At 42.6% G+C, this 9988-nt stretch overlaps 1 long non-coding RNA gene across 1 annotated transcript; it reads left to right on the forward strand.

Moving 5' to 3' along the window:
• The first annotated feature begins 1631 nt into the window (after positions 1–1631).
• Positions 1632–2653, forward strand: LOC311120805. The gene is made up of 2 exons (XR_014612187.1): positions 1632–1764; positions 2223–2653. It is a non-coding gene; the product is annotated as an uncharacterized lncRNA (long non-coding RNA).
• Positions 2654–9988: the final 7335 nt, after the last annotated feature.

Below are 9988 nucleotides of genomic sequence, written 5' to 3' on the forward strand. Positions count from 1 at the left end.
CCCCATAGGAGAACCCTTTGAAGAACCATTTTTGGTTGTAGGTAGAACACTTTTGGGTTCCATGTAGAAGTTTGGATCCTGGCTAGTGTTAACAAATAATTGTGAGCAAATTTTTCTTGTTTTTTCCTTGTGAGGGGCTGAGGTAGGCCGTTATTGTAAATAAGAATTTGTTCTTAACTGACTTGCCTAGTTAAATTTTTTTAAAGGCATGTTCTGATTTTCATAACAATTTGACATTTTAACAAGCAGTACAATTAATATCTGTACTGTATTTTGTATAAATGTGTGGTTCTTTAATTGTCATGTTGAGATTCAATGTTAAAATGAAAAATAAACAATTAACTCTAAAACATAAATCATATGGAATGCTCTTTATTGGTCAGAAGTGACAAGACTGGAAAAAAAAGTGTCTTAAGACCTGCATAACACGTTTGACAAAAACCAGAGATATAGAATGGAATTATCCTCCAAAACACTTTGACGTAAAGTAAATATACCGTCATAGTGAAAACTAGTCAGTTACAAGTACATAATAATGCATAAACAGAGACAACATTCTCGCAAAGTAACTGAATACACAGTCAAGTACAATAATGTGAAATTCTGATTGCATGGACATTTTATATAGTCTCTAAGCCATTGAGAAAAGTGTGAAATCAACAGTAAGTCAAGGTAACACTCAAAGCTGTCCTGTCTCCCTCACCTCTTTAGCCTACTTTAAGTTTCCCCTCAACAATTTGACTGACTGAGTTTCTACTGTTGCTGTACAGTACATGAAACAGCTGTTTGTCAGTAGTTTCACTCTGTATCTATTACATCCTAGCTTTAATATTTGGTTCGCATGAGAATAACAGAAAAACTTAGTAGCTATGGGAAAAAAATACTAGAATATTATATAATCTAAAACTTTTGCAAATCATTAAAGTGCAATATATATTTATTTATGTGAGTTTGAAAAGGATGAAGTTAAATAACCAGAAATATCTTAACATAAAAATCTGCAATATTTCTCATTATAATGAATGTTTTCATCTATTGAATCTATCTAAAATAATACAAACTGATGGTTTCAATTTGGGATAAACTTGACCTGTAATCTTGATATAGTTAATACTTCATACAGTGAAATACTGTATATTTATTTATTGCATATTGCTTTCAAATAGCATGGCGGTGATGTGCATAGAAGTGTTAGGAAAAGATGGGATTGAGAGGTAGAGAGAGAAAGAGAGAGAGAGTGAGAGAGAGTGCTTCAGTGAAATGCTAGGACTTGGTGGATAATAATGGACTGAGAGAAGAACCCTGTACTCAAGGCCTGCAGAGCTGAATGGGAATGATTTAGCAAGATGACACAAAAGTACATCCTGAAGTACCACAACAATCCTCGGTTCACTTATTAACAAAGAAATGGTAATTTACAGAAAGAAATGCCAAATATGTCTAAAATATCAAAACGTAAATAAGACTCTTAGATAAGGGATTGTTTTGAAAGTGTCATGTAAAAAAAGGTTTTGATTTGGGCAACCAAACACTCATCCTAGGTTTATGTTTCTCAAATTACAAATTCTTACTATCAATGGTTACAGTATTGTGTGTGTGTGTGTGTTTGTGTGTGTGTGTTTGTGTGCGTGTCTGTGTGTAGCATGTGTAATAGCATCCATGTGACAGGGACGTGTTTGGCTCCTTGAACGTGAAGGGCACCTTCTCAGGCCGGTACTCCGTCAGCGCTGACTTCAAATGTCTGGGGCCCAAAAAAGTCCTCAGGTAAGTGGAGAGGAAGGGGATGGGAGGACGTCTCCAGCCTGGTGGGATGTATCTGCAACATTGGTAATTCTCTCTCTCACTTACTCTCTCTCTCTCTCTCTCTCTCTCTCTCTCTCTCTCTCTCTCTCTCTCTCTCTCTCTCTCTCTCTCTCTCTCTCTCTCTCTCTCTCTCTCTCTCTCACAAACTTCCCGTCAATCACTCTCTCTCTCCCCCCCCTCTCTCTCTCTCCCACTTCCCATCTCTCTCTCTCTCTCTCTCTCTCTCTCCCACTTCCTGTCTCTCTCTCTCTCTCTCTCTCTCTCTCTCTCTCTCTCTCTCTCTCTCTCTCTCTCTCTCTCTCTCTCTCTCTCTCTCTCTCTCTCTCTCTCTCTCTCTCTCTCTCTCTCTCTCTCCCACTTCCCACTTCCCGTCTCTCTCTCTCTCTCTCTCTTTCTCTCTCTCTCTCTCTCTCTCTCAGAGAGGCCCTCCACATGGCCTCCACCCTCCTCCAGGTGGCAGGTCACATGTTGATCTGATCAAGCGGATCATCGAGGGAGCAGAGTTCTGGCAGCCCCAGAGGGTGGAGGCCGCAGAGTGCTGGAACTAAGGCAGTACTGGGACTGACCGCTCTCTAATAACCAAATTAATCAACTTGAGTGTATGTTTATGATTGAGTTATGCAATGTTGTGTGTTGTGATCAAACAGGAGGATAATTACACATTGTTTAGCTTTTTTATAAGGTTAGTTTTAAAATAGGATGTATCTTTCTCTAATAATTCTCAGAATGTACCAGGAAAATCCACAAATGCAAGCAATTAATTAAAAAAACTGAGTATGCATTATTTGTCACTTTCTTTGTAGTTTCTAATCACTGTCTCATCTTGTGTTCAATAAATGCTTTCAGTTGTGACATCCACTCAGTCCACTATCAGAGACACCCACTTGCAGAACATGGAGAAACAGTTCTGTTAATTCATAAAAGGGTATGAGAAAACCTGCCCAGCACTTGAGGAACCAACAGAACTCAACATAATCTGAGCCTTTAGATACTGTACCTTTAATTAGGCTATAACTGAGTTAATTAGTTTCTTACTCATGATAAGACCACACAAGATCTGCCAAAAGACAAGGAAACAGACTGCATAAGCAGAATATGAGGTCAGGTAGTGAATATATTGAGTAACATTACCAACAACATGATCAAATATTAAACTGGTAGCATCTGTTCTGTCTAAACAAGGGTTGCATCCCAATAATCTCCCCTTTCTCCCGAAGTGAGCACTTGTTCACTTCACTGGATTTGAACGAAAATGACTGGTATATGGACACTTCACCTACATCAATCCAATGCTTTTAATTTTGTGGGGAGTAGTGAACAAGTGAACACTTCAGGAGGAAAGAGAGATTCTTTACATGCTGAACATATCAAACGAGGAACATCAATGCAATGTCATAGGTAGAAACTTCCCAGCACAAACCTGTGATAGAGCTTGAAACATTCATTGACATTTGAATTAATAACTATGTGAACAGGAAGTTGGTAGTGCTAAAACTACAGCAGACTGTAGAACTTCATCATAAACATAATCAACAGCTTGTAGCATACAACAGAATTCTGTCTCATTCGTGACAACTCCTAACATGTAGCCTAACAGTCCATTTGTATCAACCTCCAGGGCTGTCCAGTAACATTATAGCAGGGGAGTGTCTCAACACTCATGGCTTCCTTTTCCATCGTCACCGCAAACAGGTAAAAGGTTAAGATAGGCTTTCAAGTTTCAACATGTTATTTCACCTGTTAGGTCATGACAGATCAGTGCTTGCGAAGGAGAGAACAAAACAAGGAGAGGAAGCCTCTTTACACTATTGAGATGTACCCAAAGTCTGTCCCAGCGGTCACTTCTGCTTCACGCCATTCACAAGTTTCCAAGCGCCTGCTCCCTCCTACTCCCTACAAGCCTCCCCATTAGCACTACGAGTCACGGGACCCAAGGACAGCATGGTTGACTCTGATGGATCTGTTTCTCCAGTCATCAACTGGTCCCTCTCCCGTTTCCTCTGCCACTCCCTGATCTGCGCCAGGACTTTCAGGCGCTCCTCCCCACTCATCCAGCACTCCATGCCCTGCTTGAGGTGGTAGTGGGTGTCTCCGAACCACTTGGTGAGGGCTTTCCGCAAGAGGCCCGTCTGCTTCTAGAGCCGCATGTAGTCCCCCTTGGTGGGCCACTGGCATGTCAAGAAGAAGTGTCTCAGGAGATCCAACTGGGCCATGGTCTTGCTGTTGTTCTTCGGCCGTGGGCCCATTTTGAAAGCTTGTTCTTCTCCGTGGGTTGTTTATGAATGTTGTGATCCCCACCTCTTTCCGCTCCTCCTTCAGTTTGTCCTTTGGGGTATAATTTCCATTCTCTTTGCATCTCTTAACTTCAGCTCTGGTCATTGCCTTCTTCTTCTTCTTCTTCTTCTTCTTCTTCTTCTTCTTCTTCTTCTTCTTCTTCTTCTGTACTTCAGGTGGTTCTTTCTCTTCTTCCTTCCCCTCCAAGCTTTACCTAATCTGGTGGGTGGTGTCAGCAGGGTTGTCATGGTTACCATTGCAGCTCCTGCTTATGATGTTGACATCATCTGCCTGAGAGACCCTTTTCTTCTTCGGTGGTGGTCTGTCCATGCTGTCATGTTGTGGTGGCGGTGGTTATTTCAGATGACGACAGGAGGCCATTGGGCTGTGACTGGCCGTTCTCCTCTGACTCTGGGTCGGCCTTGACCTGGTGGTGAAGCGCGAGCGAATAGCGTTGGTTGCAGAACCACTTACGGATGTACTTCATGTGGAGCCTGGTGAGGGTCTGTAGACGATGGAGCTCCTCCTTCGAAGGCTTCTTGTTACAATCAAAGCTCCGCCACAGCTCTAAGATTGATACCTGATAGAGCATGTGGGGTTTGAAGTTGTTTTCATGGGCTTTGTCTCAGGTTTCTAGGGGTTGCCCTGTGGTTGTGGGAGGTGCCACTGAGCGCGGAGGAAGTGGAGAGCTTTGAGGCCCTGCAAGAAAAGTTTGGTGGAGATTGAGCTTATTGGGTGCAACAACGGGGTGGCGTTTACTGCTTTTGAGAGGAACGGGTGAGGAGGACTCTGAGGACAGGCTGCTAAGTTGAGTGGAGGTGGAGACAGGTGAATGTTCGCTCCTGTTACTCCCATCATCCTCCTTACTGAGGCGAGGCACCTCCAATACCTTCTCCTTCACCTCTTTCTCCTTTTTGTCTTTCTCCTTCTCCTGCGTCTGGTTTGGTCCGCAAATCTTGCTGCGTGCCTCGCAGATCTCCTCTGCGTCCCAGCTGATCCCGGAGCGCAGCTGTTGGACCATGAACCGCAGCCTGACCTAAAATAAGGACAAGAAAATATTATATTGGTTGTTTTCACCTAAATTTGCTTTGTGATATTAAAGCTTGTCAATGAAACTAATTACAGGACATCAAATACAACCAACAATACAACCAACAACATACAGAATATATAGAGTATAAAGTATTCACCCCCCTTGGCATTTTTCCTATATTGTTGCCTTACAACCTGGAATTAAAATTGATTTTTGGGGGGTTTGTATCATTTAATTTACACAACATGCCTACCACTTTGAAGATGCAAAATATTTTAAATTGTGAATCAAACAAGAAATAAGACAACACAAACAGAAAACTTGAGCGTGCATAACTATTCACCCCCCCAAAGTCAATACTTTGTAGAGCCACATTTTGCAGCAATTACAGCTGCAAGTCTCTTGGGGTATGTCTCTATAAGCTTGGCACATCTAGCCACTGGGATTTTTGCCCATTCTTCAAGGCAAAACTGCTCCAGCTCCTTCAAGTTGGATGGGTTCCGCTGGTGTACAGCAATCTTTAAGTCATACCACAGATTCTCAATTGGATTGAGGTCTGGGCTGTGACTAGGCCATTCCAAGACATTTAAATGTTTCCCCTTAAACCACTCAAGTGTTGCTTTAGCAGTATGCTTAGGGTCATTGTCCTGCTGGAAGGTGAACCTCCATCCCAGTCTCAAATCTCTGGAAGACTGAAACAGGTTTCCCTCAAGAATTTCCCTGTATTTAGCGCCATCCATCAGTCCTTCAATTCTGACCAGTTTCCCAGTCTCTGCCGATGAAAAACATCCCCACAGCATGATGCTGCCATCACCATGCTTCACTGTGGGGATGGTGTTCTCGGGGTGATGAGAGGTGTTGGGTTTGCGCCAGACATAGCGTTTTCCTTGATGGCCAAAAACTCAATTTTAGTCTCATCTGACTAGAGTACCTTCTTCCATCTGTTTGGGGAGTCTCCCATATGCCTTTTGGCGAACACCAAACGTGTTTGCTTATTGTTTTCTTTAAGCAATGGCTTTTTTCTGGCCACTCTTCCGTAAAGCCCAGCTCAGTGGAGTGTACGGCTTAAAGTAGTGGTCCTCTGTAGCTCAGCTGGTAGAGCACGGTGCTTGTAACGCCAAGGTAGTGGGTTCGATCCCCGGGACCACCCATACACAAAAAAAAAATATGTATGCACGCATGACTGTAAGTCGCTTTGGATAAAAGCGTCTGCTAAATGGCATATTATTATTATTATTAAAGTGGTCCTATGGACAGATACTTCAATCTCCGCTGTGGAGCTTTGCACCTCCTTCAGGGTTGTCTTTGGTCTCTTTGTTGCCTCTCTGATTAATGCCGTCTTTGACTGGTCCGTGAGTTTTGGTGGGCGGCCCTCTCTGGCAGGTTAGTTGTGGATTTAATGGTGCTCCGTGGGATGTTCAAAGTTTCGGATATTTTTTTATAAACCAACCCTGATCTGTACTTCTCCACAACTTTGTCCCTGACCTGTTTGGAGAGCTCCTTGGTCTTGCTTGGTGGTGCCCCTTGCTTAGTGGTGTTGCAGAATCTGGGGCCTTTCAGAACAGGTATATATATACTGAGATCATGTGACAGATCATTTGACACTTAGATTGCACACAGGTGGACTTTATTTAACTAATTATGTGACTTCTGAAGGTAATTGGTTGCACCAGATCTTATTTAGGGACTTCATAGCAAAGGGGGTGAATACATTTGCACTCACCGCTTTTCTGTTATTTATCTTTTAGAATTTTTTTCATTTCTCTTCACCAATTTGGACTATTTTGTGTATGTCCATTACATGAAATCCAAATAAAAATCCATTTAAATTACAGGTTGTAATGCAACAAAATAGGAAAAACGCCAAGGGGGATGAATACTTTTGCAAGGCACTGTACAGGACATCAAATACAACCAACAACATACAGAATATATAGAGGAGTGGTTGCCCTGATACATGGCTACTGACCCCTAATGGCTGCTGACCCCTAATGGCTGCTGAACCCTAATGGCTGCTGACCCCTAATGGCTGCTGGAAGGAGCTGCTAATGGAAAGATGCTGACCAAGGACCACGCATTAGTAGTTTGCCAAAGCTATCTCGAAGTCAACTAGGAGTGAATGCCCCCCTCGCTTCCCACAGCAGGCCCTGAGGGAGGGGAGGGATCTGGGCCGGGGATGGAGGACGGGCATGGTGGTGGTGGTATTGGGGTGGCTGATCTGTATGTTAACGCTGGAGCTAACTCAGTCTTCTTCTCTGTGAGCTTAGCTGCAACAGTTGGATCCAGATGCTTGTCCATCTCTCTGCTGCCTGCTTTCTTTTGGTCATCACCGCACTCCTATTATGATGAATATAGAATTTAATATACTCTTCCACCGGATGTACAATAAACAACAAAGGTGTTATTAGGAGTTCAGCATTCTTGTTAACAAACTATAGTTTTGGCAAGTCGGTTAGGACATCTACTTTGTGCATGACACAAGTCATTTTTCCAACAATTGTTTACAGAGAGATTATTTCACTTATAATTCACTGTATCACAATTCCAGTGGGTCAGAAGTTTACATACACTAAGTTGACTGTGCCTTTAAACATCTTGGAAAATTCCAGAAAATGATGTCATGGCTTTAGAAGCTTCTGATAGGGTAATTGACATTATTTGAGTCAGTTGGAGGTGTACCTGTGGATGTATTTCAAGGCCTACCTTCAAACTCAGTGCCTCTTTGCTTGACATCATGGGAAAATCTAAAGAAATCAGCCAAGATCTCAGAAAAAACATTGTAGACCTCCACATGTCTGGTTCATCCTTGGGAGCAATTTCCAAACGCCTGAAGGTACCACGTTCATCTGTACAAACAATAGTATGCAAGTATAAACACCATGGGACCACGCAGCCGTCATACCGCTCAGGAAGGAGATGCGTTCTGTCTCCTAGAGATGAACGTACTTTGGTGCGAAAAGTGCAAATCAATCCAGAACAACAGCAAAGGACCTTGTAAAGATGCTTGAGGAAACAGGTACAAAAGTATCTATATCCACAGTAAAACAAGTCCTATATTGATATAACCTGAAAGGCTGCTCAGCAAGGAAGAAGCCACTGCTCCAAAACCTCCATAAAAAAGCCAGACTATGGTTTGCAACTGCACATGGGGACAAAGATCGTACTTTTTGGAGAAATGTCCTCTGGTCTGATGAAACAAAAATAGAACTGTTTGGCCATAATGACCATCATTATGTTTGGAGGAAAAAGGGGGTGACTTGCAAGCTGAAGAACACCGTGAAGCACGGGGTGGGAGCATCATGCTGTGGGGGTGCTTTGCTGCAGGAGGGACTGGTGCACTTCACAAAATAGATGGCATCATGAGGAAGGAAAATTATGTGGATATATTGAAGCATCTCAAGACATCAGTCAGGAAGTTAAAGCTTGGTCGCAAATGGGTCTTCCAAATGGACAATGACCCCAAGGATACTTCCAAAGTTGTGGCAAAATGGCTTAAGAACAACAAAGTCAAGGTACTGGAGAGGCCATCACAAAGCCCTGACCTCAATCCTATAGAACATTTGTGGGCAGAACTGAAAAAGCATGTGCGAGCAAGGAGGCCTACAAACCTGACTCAGTTACACCAGCTCTGTCAGGAGGAATGGGCCAAAATTCACCCAACTTATTGTGGGAAGCTTGTGGAAAGCTACCCGAAACGTTTGACCAATGTTAAACATTTTAAAGGCAATACTACCAAATACTAACTGAGTGTATGTAAACTTCTGAGCCACTGGGAATGAGATGAAAGTAATAAAAGCTGAAATAAATACTTTTCTCAACTATTATTCTGACATTTCACATTCTTAAAATAAAGTGGTGATCATAACATAATTTTTACCAGGATTAAATGTCAGGAATTGTGAAAAACTGAGTTTAAATGTATTTGGCTAAGGTGTATGTAAAATTCCGACTTCAACTGTAGGTACAGTGGGGAAAAAAAGTATTTAGTCAGCCACCAATTGTGCAAGTTCTCCCACTTAAAAAGATGAGAGAGGCCTGTAATTTTCATCATAGGTACACGTCAACTATGACAGACAAAATGAGGAAAAAAAATCCAGAAAATCACATTGTAGGATTTTTAATGAATTTATTTGCAAATTATGGTGGAAAATAAGTATTTGGTCAATAACAAAAGTTTATCAATACTTTGTTGTATACCCTTTGTTGGCAATGACACAGGTCAAACGTTTTCTGTAAGTCTTCACAAGGTTTTCACACACTGTTGCTGGTATTTTGGCCCATTCCTCCATGCAGATCTCCTCTAGAGCAGTGATGTTTTGGGGCTGTCGCTGGGCAACACAGACTTTCAACTCCCTCCAAAGATTTTCTATGGGGTTGAGATCTGGAGACTGGCTAGGCCACTCCAGGACCTTGAAATGCTTCTTACGAAGCCACTCCTTCGTTGCCCGGGCGGTGTGTTTGGGATCATTGTCATGCTGAAAGACCCAGCCACATTTCATCTTCAATGCCCTTGCTGATGGAAGGAGGTTTTCACTCAAAATCTCACGATACATGGCCCCATTCATTCTTTCCTTTACACGGATCAGTCGTCCTGGTCCCTTTGCAGAAAAACAGCCCCAAAGCATGATATTTCCACCCCCATGCTTCACAGTAGGTATGGTGTTCTTTGGATGCAACTCAGCATTCTTTGTCCTCCAAACACGACGAGTTGAGTTTTTACCAAAAAGTTCTCTTTTGGTTTCATCTGACCATATGACATTCTCCCAATCCTCTTCTGGATCATCCAAATGCACTCTAGCAAACTTCAGACGGGCCTGGACATGTACTGGCTTAAGCAGGGGGACACGTCTTGCACTGCAGGATTTGAGTCCCTGGCGG

This window comes from Coregonus lavaretus, assembly GCF_964263955.1.
Source record: "Coregonus lavaretus genome assembly, contig: HAP1_SCAFFOLD_8670, whole genome shotgun sequence".
NCBI classification, from domain to species: domain Eukaryota; kingdom Metazoa; phylum Chordata; class Actinopteri; order Salmoniformes; family Salmonidae; genus Coregonus; species Coregonus lavaretus.